The 18,237-nt window shown below is 48.6% G+C and overlaps 1 long non-coding RNA gene across 1 annotated transcript; it reads right to left on the reverse strand.

Annotated features, from left to right (window-relative positions):
- Positions 1–4,871: 4,871 nt before the first annotated feature.
- LOC118176489 lies at positions 4,872–16,266 on the reverse strand. The gene is made up of 2 exons (XR_004755433.1): positions 16,221–16,266; positions 4,872–6,012 (listed from the first exon to the last, which is right to left on the reverse strand). It is a non-coding gene; the product is annotated as an uncharacterized LOC118176489 (long non-coding RNA).
- Between the last annotated feature and the right edge of the window lie 1,971 nt (positions 16,267–18,237).

An 18,237-nucleotide genomic window follows, 5' to 3' on the forward strand; every position in this document is an offset into this window, starting at 1 on the left:
GGGGAGACGGTCCTAAATGGATTAGAAATTTACCCTGCAACTGTGGGCCTTTAATTGATACACGGGGAAGGGAGGGGGGGGGAGCGGTAAAATTTCCCTCTAATTGTATTAAAGATACACTAATTAGGTTGATTAAAAACAGAGAGGCTGTTTCTTTCTTTCCCCAGAAGGCCTAAGGGATGGCAGCGGGGAGGGGGGAGAAGTGCAAACAGATTGGAGTTTAAAAAAAAAAAAAAAAAGAGTAAAAAGAGAAGAGCTGAGCCCTGCAAGAGGGGCAGGCATGGGGTTTCACTGCTGGCCGTGATGCTGAGCCCCAGGGTAGAGCGGGGACCATGTCCCGGGTGCATGAGGATGGGCAAGGCTTTGCCTTGCCCCCAGGAGTGGGCACCCTTGGCTGCTCCAGCGCCCCAGCATGCCGGGCTTTGCCTAGCCACCATGTCCTGAAACTGCATTGTGTGGTTATTTTGTCCCTGGTTTGTGGATTTTTGATCAGCCCTATTTGCAAAAACATCCGTAAACCCTCGTGCATCTGGATATTTATTATAAAACTTGGAAATAAAGACCACACCTTTGCCCCAGACAGAATAAGAACAAAGCAGTGGTTTCAGCTAACCAGTCCTCTCTTGGGCAATCCCAGCTATTAAAGGATGGGTATGGTGAAAGTGAGAGGATAGGAAAGATCACCTCAACCCCAAAACCTCCTTCTGCAAGAAATGCTTTCCTCTTCCTAGTGGTTTCTGATGGGAGCCCAGTACGGCCCCAGCCCAGCAACCTGCTGGACTTTCCTGTTACTTTCCATCTCCTTCCTGCATTTGGCAGCTTTTTACCTGGGAATTCCTGCTTTGAGGAACAACCTGGCCTTTCCTCTTCCTTTACGAGAGACAAAAATGTACTTTTCAGCCTGGGGAAAAGTTTCTCTGTAAAAGGTTTTCTTCTTCGTGTAAAAGGCAGCTGCTAATTGATTCTTGAAAGGGCCAGGCTGGAAAAGAGGAATGGCAAATAAAGGGCTGTGACTTTAAAGGAGATGAACAAGACAATGTTTTTTCCCCCTTCCTCTTCCAAATGACCATTTTCTCCTTAGCCTAAAACCACGGGATGAAGGGCAAACTCAAATTGAGGAAGGAAGCTTGATGATTTCTGATGCTTCCATTACTGCATAATCAGAGGCTGAAACTGCAATCAACAGAAACCTCCTTTGCAACCCAGCAGCTTTCAAAAAAACAACAACAAACAAACAAGTGAAAGGCAGCTAATTTTCTTTGTGGGACTTTATGTTCCTGAACCACCACCTCCCTTCCGGCCTTTTTTCCTGATGTTTGTTTGGAAAGGAGAAGCAGAGGGCCCCAAGGAGCAGCCGTGAGCTGGAGGTCAGGGCAGGGCGATGCAGGACGAGGGCGTCATGGCCCTGAGAACACAGGTAGGCACCAAAGAGGCTGGAAAATGACTGTAGTTGTTCAAGAAGTGCATCCACCCGAAGGATGAGGAGAAAAGGGGCAGTTTTCTGCCTTTTCCTTTAGCTAGACCCACCTTTCAGGTTGTCCAAGCTTGGATCTGTCCCCAGTCATGAGTTTGCCCCTGTAAATCCCACCAGCATCTCATGCCTGGGAGGGTTTCAGCTGGAGACCACTACTGTAAACTGGTTATCACTTCTGCCGGCTGGTCATCTTGGTGCAAATATAAGCTTCTGCTTGCTGGGAGAATTCAGCATCGAACGTGTCAGCACCACCTGAAGGAGCAAAGTGGGGCACAATCAGAAATCTCTGCAGCGTCTAAACCCAGAACCACTCCCACCAGGTGGAAATTAAATGTGAAGCTGCAGAATAAGAGAGGAAAAATAGTTCTTTTCCAACCCAAGAAGAGCTTTACCATTTGTCTAGGTGGAGCTGCAAGTGGATAGACTTTAGAGGAGGTCCTGGGCTGGTGCTCTGCCTGCCCGGGATGCTGACAGCAGAGCGCTGGGACTGCAGATCTCACTCAGCCACAGCACCCACAGCTTCCCCAGCAGCCACAGGCCTGGAGATAACCAGCTTAGCTGGATTAAAACCAACTGGATCTTTCATTAGCAGATTAGGATTATTGCTGATAATTCATACTGCTGAGGCAGTCTCTAGGGCTTCCTGAAGTCCTGGAACAGCCTCCAAACAAACATTTAAAATGCTACAGGATATTTTTCCCTGGAAGTTAATGCTCACGGACTCTGTCTGTTCACCTCACGTACTTCATCCAAACCTTTGAAAAGGCAACAAGTTAAGCAGGGACCAGCAAAAATGGAGCCAGAGACCCGGCACACTCAGGGCAGGCAGGATCCAGCCTGGATCTGGGCTCAGACCTCACGTTTCAGCAGCAAAACTTCCTTATTGTCACCCCCGTCTGCAGCCGCTCTCCTCCTGAAAGCGTCTCTCGGCTTCAGAGGCTTCCCCAGCCCCTTTGACGAACACCTCCAGCCTTTGTAGGCGACTATCGCGCTCCGCCACAAGCAACGTGCCCTGCGAGCTATTCCCTCGGCCACACAAAAAGCAACCAACCCTTCAAAGGCAGCTTTTGATCGTGTCTGAGCTGGCCAGGATCTGAGCAGCCTGCCAGCATCGGCAGCGCGCTGCTGCTGGAGCTCGCCGTGCCCGGGGCACGCCAGGAGGGTTTGAGATGCCAGCAGCAAGTCGCCCTGCTCCCAGCCCTGCTCTGCTTCACCTTCACATCTGGGGAATTCTTGGCAGTGTGACTCTAAGTGAATATTGAATAAAGTTCTTGTAGCGACACAAGACGTCACACACCTTTTTGCACCATGGAAATGACGATGGGGGTTGCAAACCAGGGGCAACCCCAGCTGCCCAGGTTTCCCATCGTTTGCAGCTTTCAAAACACACAAGGCAGAATTTTTTTTTTTTTTTTTTTAACTACTAATATGTTTGCTGGAAAATTAAGTTTCAGAAGGACTAAAAATATTAACAAATTTAGGTTGGAAAAAAAATGGGAGGAGGAGGAGAGTGGATTTAAAAAATGTCAAAACACTCAGATGCAGCATTTTTAATGAAATGTTTCACTTCAGAAATGCCAAAACATTTTGTTTTGACATTTTCAAAATGAAACTTAATGATATTTTTCTTAGGAACGGCATGGATTGCTTTGTAATAACCTGAGTTAAAGCAAAAAGGAAAGAGGAAAAAAATGCAGAGGCTCGACAGCCACCAAAACAAAACAAACTTTTCGTCATCCCTCCAGCAACGTGTTGACATGGAAAGAACATTTCCTTCCCTCCTCCTGCCATTTTGCCAACAAACTGAAGCGTTTTCTGTTTCCCTTCACGTTGCACTAATGAGTTCCCCTGCTTTTCTGCACCAAAAACAGCCACGTGCCTTCACCTGCCTTCCAGGATGCTCCCGTCTGGAGCTGCTCCTCCCACTCTTGGCCCTGCTGCAGGAGTGGGGCTGCCAGTGAAGCCGAGGAAAATCCTCTTGCTCAACCTCCTTCTGCCCCAGAGCGGTTTTAATTCAAGCAGCAGTCGCTTGCAATCCTTGGGAGAGGAGCTGCTGCGCTATTGCTTGCCGAGAAATCAAGCTTCTGCAGTATTAAGTGTACCAGAAGCACCCCTTGCCCTCGGTCTCCTGCCCAACTTTGGAGGCAGAGGAGGAGCCAGTGCATGGAAAAAATGGGTGCAAGGGTCAGGATCACACCTGGATCTCTGGCAGGGCAGAGGGGCGAGCGCTGGTCCATGGCTGGCCGGCAGCATCCCGATTCCCCAGCCCTCCTTCCTCTGCATACACGGAGATAAAACAGAACATGAAAGTTTATCAGCCATGAACCAAATGGCTGTTTACATGTGTTTATTATGCAGTTATTTGTGATCTGCAGCCCTTCTTGTAATGCACGGTTCATAATAGTTAATATCCTGTGCTGAGCCCGAGCAGCCTGATACCGAACACAGCGGGTTTGGGGGGTGGGTGCGGTGCTGGAAGCAGCCACCCGTCCGCTGCTGTCAGTGGCTTTTATTTTCCTTTTGGGTTAGGCAGGAATTTAATATTTCATAGGGGTAATGTGGAGTCAGGCAGCAACCTCAAACTCTCTCCAGAAGGACTGCTCAAGCCTGCTGTGTGTCTGGATTGGGAAATGAAGGGGCAGACCCCAAAGCTTGGCTTTGCAGTGTGAGTTCTGCAAGGAAACCCGAGGGCAAACAGAAGCAAGGCGGTGAAAAGGAAGGGAACAAGCAGCTGAAAAGCCCTTTGGTGCCTAGGGAAGATGCAATTGTGAGCAAATAAGTAAAACCAAAATATGCCAGAAAGAGGCAAATGTGTGTAGGGAAAGACATGCAGACTTTGTCACTTTTTTTTTTTTTTTTTTTTTTGGAAAACACACATCCAGATTACACAGGCACCCAAAGAGGCAGTGGGGACAGAGGCATCAGTCCACAGGAAGCCAGAACCAGGGAATCCAGCAAATTTGCAAGGAGTTGGGCCCCCAGGGGCACAGCAGTGGTGTGCAAGGCAGAGGATACCCCTTGTCTTAGTCTCAGACACCCACATATCACTGGGAATTTGTCGCTTTGCTCAGTGCAGAAACGATCAAAACAACTAATCGCTTGCACACCCCCTGCACACGCAGCCCTGTATTTACATAGGGAAATTAAAGCCGTGGGTGTGCAAAGCCAAGCACGTCCCGTGGATTTACACCAGGCTCCTTGCAGCCTTGCAAGTGTCCCCGCAGGCCGGCAGCAGGGACACAAGGCAGGGTGCTCGCAGCACCCCTGCATTTGCTAACGAGGGATCCACATCCCATTTAAAGGCCAGCTCTGCCTCTTAACCAACTCCGTCTTTTCTAATTGTAATTACGCAGCGTATGAGGTTTGGTTCCTGCAGCTGAGTCACTCTCAGCGAGAGGAGATCCAAACACCCACCCTCGGCACGGAGAGGCGGCTCGTGAGGGCTCGAAACTAAAGGGAGAAGGCTGCACACCGCCAAACGTGAACTGCCCCTTTAATTTCTGCCAAGGCTAAAGCCCACAGACTACAAAAACAACATTTTAATTTAAATTCCGATTCCACATTCATTCATGGGAGCTGGCTCTGAGCGGGGATTTCATTAAAGGCTTTAATAGATTTTATAGGACTTGTCAGATCCGGAAAGGTTATGGAGCAAATGCATTTTCTCTGCTTCCAGAATTTCAACAACGGCTCGGTAAACAAATTTACCATGAAAATGCAAAGAGTCCAGCCTTGTTCCGACAAGGAGAAATGAACTTCATCTAGTGACTTAAAGGCATCAGGATGCACTGCCCGTTGCCTTCCCGGCTCGCTTCTCTCCGCTTCTTTCCCTCACTTTAGGAGGTGTTTCTTTTCTGATGGTAAAACCGAAAAGCAGAAACATCTTTTTCCACCGATAAGGCTTGAATTTGGAGGTATTTATGTTGGAAGCTTTAGCAGCAATGTATGGACGGGTGTCCAGGAGGTAAGATGGTTGACTCAGGGCAATGGCTTTGGCAGTAAGGAATGACTTTGCTTTTATTTGAGGCATTTTGGGGTATTTGAGGCAGATGTGCATCAGCTGGTGAAGGCAGTGGAGCTGTAGGAGAGGCAGTGAGCAGGCAGGAAAGCAAAAACAACCTCGGCTTTGCTCCTAACTGGTCTAGGGTGGCATCACCATCACTTCAGGGGTTTCTTGACCACTGCTTTCAGCAAGGAGACCAGCAGAGATTCGGGTTGAGCAGCCCCATACGCACAGCAGCAAGACATAATTTTGCCCTCTGTTTTTCCTTTTTTTTTTTGCCCCAATGAACCAATCTGGAAGGCAGATCCTGGTGTCGGGCCCTGGAAGGAGCCCACCACGGCTTGGTGGTGGAGATGGCTCTGCACCACGGGGACACCACAGGGCTCGGCTGCGGGGCAGTGCTGGGACACGGGCAGGAGCTCTCGGGCACCGTGGTTAGAACCAGAGTGCAGGAATCAAAGGCTGGTGCCTTGGCAACCGAGCGGTGGTGGTGCTGAATCAAGTGAAGAAAAGGCCTCTTGTTTTTGGATGAGCTCTGTAAACAGAGATGAATGTCAGAGGAGATTTTGCTCAAGTATCACTTACGGGCTGTATGGTGGCATCGCCGGGAGAAATCGGCTCGAAGAAAATTATAACTGATGCAAAGCCCCAACCAACCCCTTTTATTTTTTTTTCCTGTTGGAGGCTAAGACAAGTTGATGACTTTATTATTATTATTACTACGATGATTATTTTCCCTCCTTATGACTTTGCAGTTTGAGATTGACGGGTCCCAGCACAGCTGCTCTGGATCCCTTCCCGGCGCCACAAAGGGAGCCGCGGCGTGAAAGCAGCGGGAGAGAGCGGGGAGCAGCAGCCCTGCCACAGCAGCCCCAGAGCTGCAGGGCCCCGTGCCCAGAGGTGCCCAGCATCTGGGGGCCCTTTTACTGGGAACAGGCGCTGCAGGTGGCTCGGGATGCGCTGAGAGCTCCGCTGTCATTATGGGAAGCTGGAGGGAGAGGCGGGTTTAAATCAAGTGGCTACTGAGTTAAAGCGCCAGAATTCCCTGTGCAATTTATGGCATGTGAAGTAGCCTGAATATTCTGTCCTTGTGAGTTACTCTGGGAGTTAGAGGCTTTTATTTTGAGCAAGCTTTTTCTATGATTCACCTTAATCTGGATTTTTCTTCGTAGCCAGCAGGTATTACATCAACATTTCCTCCTCCACTGAATGATGTGTACTTAAAATGACATGTTCCTTAGGACATCAGCTGCTGAACAACTGTCACATCAACCAAGAGGGAAGCTTTAAACCACATCACCAAATGGAGCTTCAGAAAAGACTTTAGGAATCCTCAGCGTGGCTGGGTCCAGGAAATACACATGGCCAAAGGGTCCTGCTAACACACCTGGGACACCCTGCTGGTTATTTGCAAGGTGGCCAAGGATATGGACAGCGCTTCTGAAGGCTCACCCAGCCCTGCTCAAAGTGCTACTAGACTGTGTGATTGGCTAAAGGCAGCAAAAACCCCATTACATTGACCCAGATAGGTACAATTAGCACTTGCAGACTAAAGAGTCAAAGACCAGGCTGGTAAGCACAGCAGACCCTGGACATCCCTGGTCTGAGCAGGGCTGAGCTCAAATCTAACTCAGGGTGGCTGAGTCCTGCCCAGCCGAGTTCTGGGATCCTTCAGGGATGGAGGTGCCACGAGCTCACTGCCAGCCCGATCACTGCTTCAACTCCTCCGTTTCCCTTCACAGGAGGCAGCAGCCACGTTTCTCTCCAGGCCGTGATGCAGCAGCTTGGGACCAAACTTTGGGACAGCTCTGAAGTGAAGTTTTACGGGAGCATCCCCCCTCTGCTCCCTGTGGACGCTTCCAGCCTCCTCGCTCGGAGCTGGAGCACACACGGAAAATTCGGTGCAGGTTTCGGCACAGGCTGCAGGCTGGCCCGAAGCCGTGGCAGGGCTGTGCACCGACCAGAAGCATCGGAGCCAACGGGCTCCACCAGACAGCAGCCATTAGCAGAAAAATACTAGCCAGAGCAGGAGTCACAAAGAAATAGGGAAAATCTTTTTTCCTGCTGCCACCTACAGTTCTGGTCGTGCCGGGAGGTTTGACCGAGAAGAAAAGGGAGAGAAGCAGGCAAGAGAAAGGCAGAGCTGCAGAGAACTGCTCCAGCTCTTCCCAGCAAAGGCTCCTCCGCCAGCAGCCGGGAAGTTGCTGCCATCTACTGATGCGAGGGGATGCAGAAAGGGTGGCAATAACTTCATCGCGTACGGTCCTCGAAACAGTTTCCAAATGCCTGACTGCACCTGCAATAATTCTTACTCCCATCTCTGTATTGCATCAGTTTTCAAAGGGTCTTCTCCCTGTCCTTGCAGCAGTTTTTCTCTCTCCCACCCTTATCACCAGAACTCAGCACCTTGCTGCTTGACCCCGGAGCTGTGCCAGGCTCCTTCCTGCAGGTGCAAAGCTCTCACTGGCATTCAGCTCGGCCTGGACCCAACACCCCAGCATGATCTCCCACGTCCCCAGCAGAAGATTTCCCCAGAAGCCTGGAGGAATGGAGCTCTGCCACAAGCCCAGCTGCAGGCAGCAGGATTAGTGCCACGGGGCTGGAGGCACGGTGCTCAGAGAGGGTCCAAGGGACATCTGGGGAGAATGGTAGCGAATGACTCCAAAGTAAATTTTGAGCTGGTTTATTTTTGGAGCACACGAGGAAGGAGAGTGGCACAGACCCGCCTGGGGAAGATCTGTGGGGAACTTGTTCAAACAAACGCGAGCGATAACGCCTTCAGATTAATAAAGCGGAGAGAACACACACTGGTGTGTGCTGGGGGAAATGAGGTCAGGCTCCATAAACGAATCCCTCAGCAAGCAAAGACAGCTCCAAAGCACCTCGGACTTGCTCTGGAAGGTTTCCAAGGACAGAAAGGACCATCTCAGTCCATCCCCTCCCTCAATGAAGGCTTTGTGGTACTCACAAGTCGAGGACAGGCAATATTCCTTCCTGCCCCATCTTCCTCCAGCCCCGGGGCCGTAACAGAGCCAGGTTTGTTGGAAGGCACAAAGGGAGCACACAGCATCTCCCCCAGATGCACAGCCCTCCTCAGCTGCCCCCGCTCGCAGCCCCCCCTCTGCTTTTTGCTTTGATTCCTCAGCATAAAGCACCAGGTTCCCAGCTCCAGCCCAAAACTCAGCACAGCTTCATCCGCCCATGCTCTGCCCCAGCTTCTCCGAGCCCAGACCCAGACCCAGTGCATCCTCCAGGCTGCCAGCCCAGCACCACACTGCTGTCCCCACCGTAGGGACAGGATACCTTCGTCTCTGTGCCAGCACAAGAGCAGAGGGGTGTGCACTGCCGTATCCATCAGTGCCAGAAAAATCCTGCTGAGCAAACCCATTTCCCTCCAAGAAACAGCCAAGCAAGGAACAGGACAGCGTGGCCTTTCCAAGGGCTGTAAAAAAAAATGCTTTGTTTTGGGGATAAACCAGCTATCTTTCACCCACACACAGGTAGGCAGAGCTCAGCGTGCTCCAAGGCTTTCCCAGCATCGCAAAGTGCTGCAAACTAAATTATCATGTTTGACATCCCTCCCTCCTCCCCCAAAAGGGCAGAATAATTCCTTTGCTCTGGATACAGATCAGTTGGCAAACAAGCTTTCAGACACAATTATTTTGCCCTGGGAGGATTCTGCAGCTGCTCCTCTTTTTCTCGAGATCAATACCTAGAGGATAATCCTGCAGCTTATCCTACAGTTTGGTGGTGTTAGCTCAAACTCTCTTGTTTGCTTTATTTCCTTCATGAATTACAAGGAATTTTCTGGTCAGATGGGGAGGAAAAAAAAAATGTTATTTTATTCTGTGCTGTCAGAAATTAGATTTGATACCGCAAATTGTCTGTAGTTGGTTGGAAATTAATTTTGTTGACTTTTTAGTCAATTGGAACATTTTCTGAGAACACAGCGATTTCAGGTGGTGACTCATCCCTTTCCAAAGGAGCAAACAATAGCAACCACCTAAACAACAACAACAAAAAAATCAGAGCAGCTTTCTTTCTTCCCAAGCTAGCAGCTGTATTCTTTTAAGGAAAAATCAAGCCTGTAGGAGTTTATTCTCCAGCAAGTCCCGTAGGCGTGCAAGGTAGCAGAGATCAGAAACATGTTCTTGGAGACGAAAGGTTATTTTTATTTGTTTTTAACCTGTCACACAGCTCTGAAACCATCCACACGCATCCAGAATAGCAGCTCTTGACTATTTATTGCTGAAAAACTTCCCAGGTGGCAAACTTGAAGAAACGGGAGAATAGCTCTGTCACTCCCAGAGCAGACAGGCTGCTGCTAAAATAAACTTTTATCTCGGAATAATTGCCACAGAGTACTTGGCTGCTGCCCAATAGATCAGATTCATAAATCTCCATGACAGAACCTCAAAAAAAAAAAAAAATCCTTGTGAGATAGAGAAATCTTCAAGGCGTGAGGGACTGCACGGGGGTTGCTGGAATTTGACATTTCTGATGATGCCCCCGTGACAGCAGTGTGCACAGGGAGCTCCAGCTCGCCCCCTCCATCAGCCTGCCAAGGGGACACGTTCTGCACGCTCACTGAAAATTAAAGTCTTTCAGGCCCTGATTTAGGTAGTGCATGTGTAGTTCTATGAATTTGTTTACAAGGCTGCGGGTGGCTTCAAGGAAGAACTCTCCTGCTTTTCTGAATGTGGCATTTATGAAGCAAAACTATTTTTAATGTTCTCAGAGACACACGTTAAGTACAACTGCTTGAGCAGATGTTTAGAGCAAAACAACTTGGGAGAAAAGTATTTGCACACAAAGCCAGAAGGCACACCAGGCTGAGCTATGGGACACCCCTTCTCTGCACCTCCAACCCCTGCCCAGCGTCCCCCCATCTTCCAGCAGCAGCAGATGTCAGAGTATCAAAGGGAAGAGCACACCCAGTGATTTAGCACAGAATCATAATGCAAAATGGTGACCTGAACCTCAAAATAAAAATTCCTTGCACCAACACTGCAGGCCACGCATGCCTGTCCTAACTCCTCCTGCTGGCTGAGCATCCATCCATCCTTCCCAGGGCCGCTGCACTGATGCTGGGGGTGAGCAGCGATGGAGAGCCTGCCACATCTGCACAGCTCAGATCCAGAAGCTCACCGGTGTAAGGAAGCACAGCAAATCACCAACCGAAAGGCTGAGCCCTGCACAGCCACATAGCTCCTGCCACTTGACAATTCAATTATATCGGTGTTCAAAGCACTGTCGCTCTGGAAGCGAGCTTATGGGTGAGGGAAGGAAGTGCCAATTAGTGGATCTCAGCAGCCCTACTAGTTCGTTCCCCTTTAGTTGTCTTTTCAAGGCTCAAAAAGACAATCTGAGCATTAGTGCTAATTGGTACTCACAGGCGGTGCTGCAGCAGGAGCTCCTCTGTGGCAGCCCCGGGGCCACACAGTGGCAGAGCCCACCACCAAAACCTTCCTCACTGACAGCAGCAGGACAGGGTGAAAGCCAGCTTCCAGCCCCCCAGCAGCTGCTGCTCAAGTGAGCATCCTTCCTCACCCCTTTCTTTCCCCTACCGTAAGCCCCAGGCATGGGACTCCCCATCCCTCTCTTTCCATCACATCCAGATTTACGTGCAGGACCATGTCCATCTCCCCCATCTTCTCCCACACGTGTGTCAGCATTCCCAGGGCAGGATCACGCTGGGACGCAGCAGCACCCACTGCCATCCTCATCCCATTTCACAGCAGAACCTCTCTCTGATTTTTGAGCAGAAGCAGTGGGAGACAGAGGCAGGGAGCTGCCAGACCTGCCCACCAGCAGCGTGAGCCCCTGGCCAGCACAGTTACCCCCCTGTACCAACTGCTTCCTCCCAAAAAGAGCAAGCACTCCAAGACATCAAGCACCCATCAGTCCTGATCCCTCTGACATCCCCAGAGCCCTGCACATACCAAAAAAAAACAATCAAGGAAGAGCGCTGCAAGCATTAAGAACATTTATCCCAAGAACATATTTCTCCCAAGAGGTTGCACTGAATTTTTTAAATTATTTTTTATTTATTTAGCATCAGGCCATCCCCATCATCCTAGAGCCGCCGTGTAAGGACTTTTAGCCATGATTTATATTCGCTCACATTTTTATTATTATTATTAGGAACTTTCTGTAGGATTTCTCCGCAGCAGCAAGGCCGGGACGTGTCGGAGGCACCCCACAAGGTGGCAGGGCGCTCTCGCTCATCGGCTGCACCAAGCGATGCTGGGGCTCTGCAACCGGGGGGAGAGGCAGGAGGACCGGGTTTTCGTCTTTGCTGAGTTTTCCCGGTCTAAAACTCAAGGGAGATTTAAACTGGGAAAGAAAATGCAAACACTTAAGCGAGCAAGAAGGGCCGTGATAAATTATAACACTTCCAGGACTGAAGGGGGGGATTTTGCTGGGTTTTCACATCGATGTTTTTAACAGCGGGTTTTCAGATTCTTTCCTGTGCTGTTCAGAAACAGGCAATTTCTTCCTCTCTGGAGCTGCCCCACTACAGCCCAGTTAAACAAATGGACATGGACTGGCTGTGAACTCACTTCAGCAGGAGACTAACCCCATTTCTGAGCTTCAGAAGTATTAAATTCCAAAAAGAGTCAGAAAGGAGGACCCACAAGCAAGAGGAAAAATAAGGAAAGAAAACTACTACTTTGATGTAGTTCTTGATCAGTTTAGGAAGAGCTGCTACAGCAAAGTAATTGCACCTAGAAACCCTTCGCAGTCCTATGCTGCCAGCAAGGTTAACCATCACCTGGTGCTGAGCAGAGAAATTTGGTTTGGGTGAAGCAGCACATTCCTGCAGACATCATTTTTCACTCATATCCTCAGACTTCAGAGCAGGCCTCCACGCAACCCACTTGCTTTCAGCATGTCCCAAGTCTTTTTTTTATCACTAAGGACTCGTTTCAGAAGTGGTTTTAAATAAGCATCATGGTACGCGCCTGGAGAGAAGTCTTCAAAAGAGAGAAATGCTTTGCAGCCCATCAAGTAAAGGGACAGAGGAAACATTTCACGCTCCGAGTGGAAACCAGAGAGATGCAATCTTTAGAACGGATGCTCTCTGAAGCGATGGGAAGCTGCAGCAGGAATTTTCCACTGGAGGAAATCGCACTCAAAGGAATGGGCTAATTTGCTGAAGCAAAATTAAACCTTCCCTCATTCAAACACCCAAACCAACAGCCTGACAAAACAGTCACCGTAGCAACCAGAGGGAAGGAAATAATTCGGATATCTTTTTTTCCTGTTGAATAGAGAAAATCAACTTCTAATTGCAGTGAGCTTTGCTGCAGTGTCGGTAGCGAGGTGGCCACAGCGGCGGAGCCAACGTGGGATGCAGGGGTTTGCACCATGATGCTGTGGGACAGCAGAGCTTTCTGTGGTGCTTGGCTCAATTTGCCAACCCTTCCTCTTCATCAGCTGCAGGAATGCTGAGAAACCCTGGTCAACTTGTGAAGAGATTGGTTCAGCTGCTTTCTAAGAGAAGGAGACGGCCCTGGGGGAAACACAGTGCAAGTGCCCCGGGAAAGATAAGGAAAAGAGGTTCAAAAAAAAAAAAAAATCATTGCGATTTATGATAGAGGGAGATGGTTCATGGGGCCAAGGAGCTCCAAGTGTGTGTGCTCCCAGCCAGGATAACACCCCAGCAGTGTATTTCCAAGGTTTCCCAAAATGGTATTTAACAGATATATTTATTATCTTTCTAGCAGTGCAAAGCCAAGGCTGCGGCCAGACATACAGCAGCCAAAAAATCAGATGTACCTGAAAAACCCACAAACCTCAGCTGGCATCACCTCAAGGGTGCTCTTGCACCTCGGTGCCACACGTGCATCCTCCATCCTGAGCATCATTCCCCACCTTGGGGCCCCGAAGCCCAACGAGACAGGCTGCAATAAAGGCGTGTTTGCTGCTGGTCTCAGAAAACATACAGGAACAACCTCTGCAAACATCCCAGCCCTCCAAAGAGTCCTCAGACAAACCTGACATTGCACTGCCTTTTAATAAAAGCTGCCTTAGCCCAGTCCACGAGGTAATTACTTGCTGCACAGATGCTCCATTGTGCCATTTGTGGGCATTTTTAATCTTGCTGATAGGAAACACAGCTTGAGCTGAGGACATAGAAGTTGCCCACGAGCCCCTTTCCATGGGGCAGGACTCATCCATGCACCTCTCCCCACACCACCAGCAGCCTCTCCTGCCTTGGTCCATGCCCCTCTTGTGCTTTTCCTTAACAAAGTAGCTTTTAATTGTGCTGCCGTGCTTCCAATTCTGAGAAATGGCATGGAAAGGACATTGCAGTCCCCTCAGGTTTATATAAACAGGGCCTGTTTATTATCCTTCGCAGCGACTGTCTGAGCTAAAATGCTAGAATTTAGTTTAAAAAAAAAAAAAAAAAAGAGAAAGAAAAAAAACAGGAGAAATTGAATCTTTCTTTTACCATGCCTGCATGAGGCTGCAAACACAGCTTGGGCAGCTGTTAAGGAGGTCAACGATGCCCTTATTAAGGGAAGAGTTTTTTAAATGGCTGCAAATACTCTTCAGTGACTTGTTTTCCTCTTCCCAGTCTCCCTGCTTGCTCGGGCCATCACCCTGCACAGCACCCAAACCACAGGCACCCAGCCCCTGCCTGCACCCACCCGCAGGGTGCTGGTCCCCAGCCCAGAGGACAGAGACCCCCCAGGCAAGGGCTGAGAGCCAACACAGACCCGGTGCTTCCCTTCTCCCTTGTTTGCGTCCCTTCACCAATCCATCAAGTAAACACTTGTTGTTGTTTTGCAAAACTATCATTTCCAGGCTGTGATTCCAGCTAATTTACAACCCGGCACTGCCGAGCAACGATGAATTATGGAGAAAGATTATGGGAAGGTCTGACATCGCTCATGTTTGGAGGAATAAATGGGAGCAGACTGTTAAATATGATTATTCTCATTCATGTCTGCCTTTCCTTAGGGTGCCTATCACTAGAGCACAAGTGCCACGTGCATTAATTAATTGAAACAACACATTTACATGATTAGGGATTAACTCCTGTACTTCTCCTTTGGCTAATTAGTGTATCTATAGATCTATTTAGAAAGAAAATACCTTGGGGAAGGCAGGAGCCTTCGGAGCTTATTTCATATAAACTAGCTGTCAAATTCAGGGATTAGAAAAATGCTCACTTCTCCCTTCCCTCCCATGGCACCTAATGTTTGCTTGTTTTATCTCTCTTGACTCCTATGCAGCATCTGCATTGAGTTTTACCACGAAAACACTGTGCTTTTCCCCACCCCCTCACTGTGCTCCCCAGCTTCCATCATCCTCAGGCTGCTCAAAGGCTCTGCAAGAAATATGCCCAGGTGGAGAATTGTTTTACAGCAGGGATTTCAGCCTGGTGGATTAATTAGTTTCTCCTGTGCAGGATGGTCCTCCAGGTCTCTGCTCAGCTCAGAGGGAGCTGAAATCTGCAGTTTGAATGCAAGGAGCCTTGGAACTGTATCTACAGGCACCCTGGCTGGCCACACACCACCTGGTGCCACATTTTTGGATGTAGCTGCCCTGTTCATCCCCAAAACCCAGCTGCTGGTTTTCATAACAAACAGGTGGGGTTTCCCAGATTCTCTAGGGGCTCCATGGTAATATTGGTACCCAGGCTCCTGGCCAGCTTCCAGTCCACTTACGTGCATCTCTCTCACCCCCCAAGTTGTATTTGTATTAATGTTCTGCATCCCACGCAGCTGGAGGTGTCCTGGTGGTGCACAACTACAGGGATGCTGCTTTCCATTCCTGAGCCAAGCGTGTTCCAGTGATGGGTGAAATTGTCCTTGTAATCTCCATCACCTGCTTTACAGCTTGTAAGGGGTTCTGACACATTCACTGAGCTGTTTGGAAAGGCTGCTGAAGTGGAGGCTTTTAGAAAATGCATGAAACACAGGAGGATTGTTTAGAGAAACGAGAGAATTTAAGAGAATTAAGTATTTTCACTGCTGGAACAATGCACACATCCATCAAATTAGAGTTCAGGAATCAAAGACTCTTACACTGAAAAAGATATGTAGCGAATAATTTTCTATGAACTTGTGTGGAAAACTCTTCCAGCTTACTTTTCTTGCATCTGGACAGCCCCTGGGAATATACCAAGCACTAGCCAGCAACCACAGAACCAAAGCCAAAAGCACATTTGAACACCCTGCCCTGTAACAAGTGTTGTGCCAACAGGCCACAGAGACCCAAATCCCTGCTCATTTCAAGAGCACTTTGGTTAGCTGATCAGACATGGAATTTCAGAGAAACCTTAAAGAAAAGTGGGCACACTCACACTTAATCACCAGGATTAATGAGCCCCATTTAATTTCCTTTATGTAGGATAAAGGACAAGGCAAGAAGAGGTAAACTTCCCCAATCCAACTCAAGATGCAAGCACGTGGCCTTGCTTATACCAGTCCAGGGCTGCAGCTCAGAAAGCTTTACTTCACCCAGCAAAAGAGACAACCCACAGACTCTGGGCTTTTAACACCAAGTAACCCTTTAAAACCTTACCTGATTGCACAATAACACCCTGTCGCCACAGAGAAGAGCAAAAGGCTGTGCCTTCCCTGCTCTCCCAGGCTTTTTGTGAGCTTACTAATAGCTTAAATACTTCTAAATAGAATAATAATAATAAACTCTATTCCTTCAGAACCCAGCTTTTACTCAAATAAGGTCTGGCCAAAATTTTTGCTAAATAATTACCTTTACCATTACCTTCACCACCTCCAGCCCTTCCAGAAGTAGCTCTGCTCCTTCCCTGCCCTTTGCTATTTGTAGGCTGGGGAGGAGGAGGGCGAGGGGTGTTAATTCATTAATCACCTGCAACTGAACCCAGCTTACTTTCTTCCCCCAGCTCTGTGCTGCAGATTCCCCTGCCCGTTGCAGGCTGCTGTGGCTGAGGAAGCTGAGCCCCATCCTCCTGTTGAGCTTCCTTGTGATAAAGCGCAGCAATCTGCTCCACGACGGAGACTCATCAGCAAATATTATATCTTAGTGATTCACACTGTTTTCCTTATTGAAGACTCATGAACTCATTTTGGAAACCCAAGGAAAGAGCAAGGTTCATTGCTGTGTGAAATGCTTTCTTCTAACTGAGAAGAAATCCAGCCAGTGTTGCAAATTGAAATCCCAAATGAGCTTTTTCATTTGCTCTTGCACAGTGACCCTTGCTTGTGACTTTTAGGTGCCTACTCATACAGAAGGTTCCTAAAAGATTAGGTTTGTGCAGGACTCCTCTCTTTTTCATTATTTTTGTAACGTCTTGGCCTCCTTGATTATTTGGAATAGAGGATTCCCACAAAATAAAATATCAGGCCTATGCAAACACTTGTTGATTTTTTGTCTCAAATTCTTGTCTTCTGTTCTCTACCACCACTGATACCCAAATGTATCCTTCCTGCTCATTCACACTGACTCTCACAAAGACAACTGAAATGTAAACAAGCTAAATGGTTCTTTATCTTTCCTAAACTTGTTTTGAATTTAAATCTCTGCTAGATAAGCTTTGATGGCTGAAAACATTTAAAACAATACTTTAGTTTAAAGGGAAAAATCATATAGCTGAACATAAAAAATATTATTTGTTCCCCTTGATTTTGACAGGCTTTTAAGCAAATAACACACAAGCTTAAAATGAAGAGGTTCAAGAACCCCACTTTTATTTTTTTTTTTCTGTATTTAGAAAGGAAAAGGGAGAAACCTGCTACAGAAGTGTTTCACTTGGCACTCTGCTAGCAGCCGGTCCTTCTCTGCGCTTTAATTAGCAGCTGCTGGCCGTGGCCATGCATGCTGCTAAAAGCCTTTCCTCACAAGTCCAAAGCTGTCCTTGTGTTTACCCTGACACCACCAGCGAAGCTGGAGCAGAAGCAGAGGCTCTGGTGCTTGGGGTGTGTGGAGCAGGAGCTTGCACTACTCCAAGACGATAAATATTTCCCTCTCAGAAGCTGTGCTGTGAGTCACAGGCCTAAAATTAGGTGGGTGCCGTCTCTGGCTGGAGGACTGAGGTGGTTAAAAAAGGGCAATGCTCACGGGAGTGATTCACCCAAGAGAGAGGCCCCCCGGAATGTATTTTGGTGCAGGTGGGTATGGTCGGGAGGTGGGGGGCTCACAGCTGGAGCACGGAGGGGCTGTGCTGGAGATGCGCTGCTCAGGGTTGTCCGGGTCCTCTCCAAGGCTGCTCCTGTGGGGCTGCCGAGTGCATCTTGAGCAAGGACAGAAAAGAGGGAACATGTGGAGGAAGAAACTTGGTGTCACAGTGAGCACAGAAGCCAGTTTCCCCCCCCCCATGTGAGACCAGAGCACTCAGGAAGCAGCTCCTCGCCTCCCCAGGGACCTGCCCCATCCCTCAGCATCCCTGGTGGTCTCATCTGATCCCAGGTGCTATTCACCCAGCAGAAATCCCAGAGCTGATGTTCTTCCAGCAGGCCGAGTATGGAAAGAAACTCAAATTTAAAACCCAGCTCGTTTATGTTCCTTTACCTGAAGGGCTTAGCAGTATCGTGTACAGACTAGCAGTCTGGGGTTGGTAAAAAGACACCTGAGGATTGTTCGAGTCTGTCTGCCAGTCTATTATTAATAACAAAGCGCTGTATTTGTGTCTGGGTGCCCAAGTGATGTTAACATATTCCTGACATCTTCTGAACAAAGGAGGAACTGAAATGGAAAATGTAAGCTACATTTATTTTTGGCTTCTGCAAAGCAGGCATGCTGCTGGCTGCCGGGTCCTGGTCCA

This window comes from Oxyura jamaicensis, chromosome 20, assembly GCF_011077185.1.
Source record: "Oxyura jamaicensis isolate SHBP4307 breed ruddy duck chromosome 20, BPBGC_Ojam_1.0, whole genome shotgun sequence".
Lineage (NCBI taxonomy): Eukaryota > Metazoa > Chordata > Aves > Anseriformes > Anatidae > Oxyura > Oxyura jamaicensis.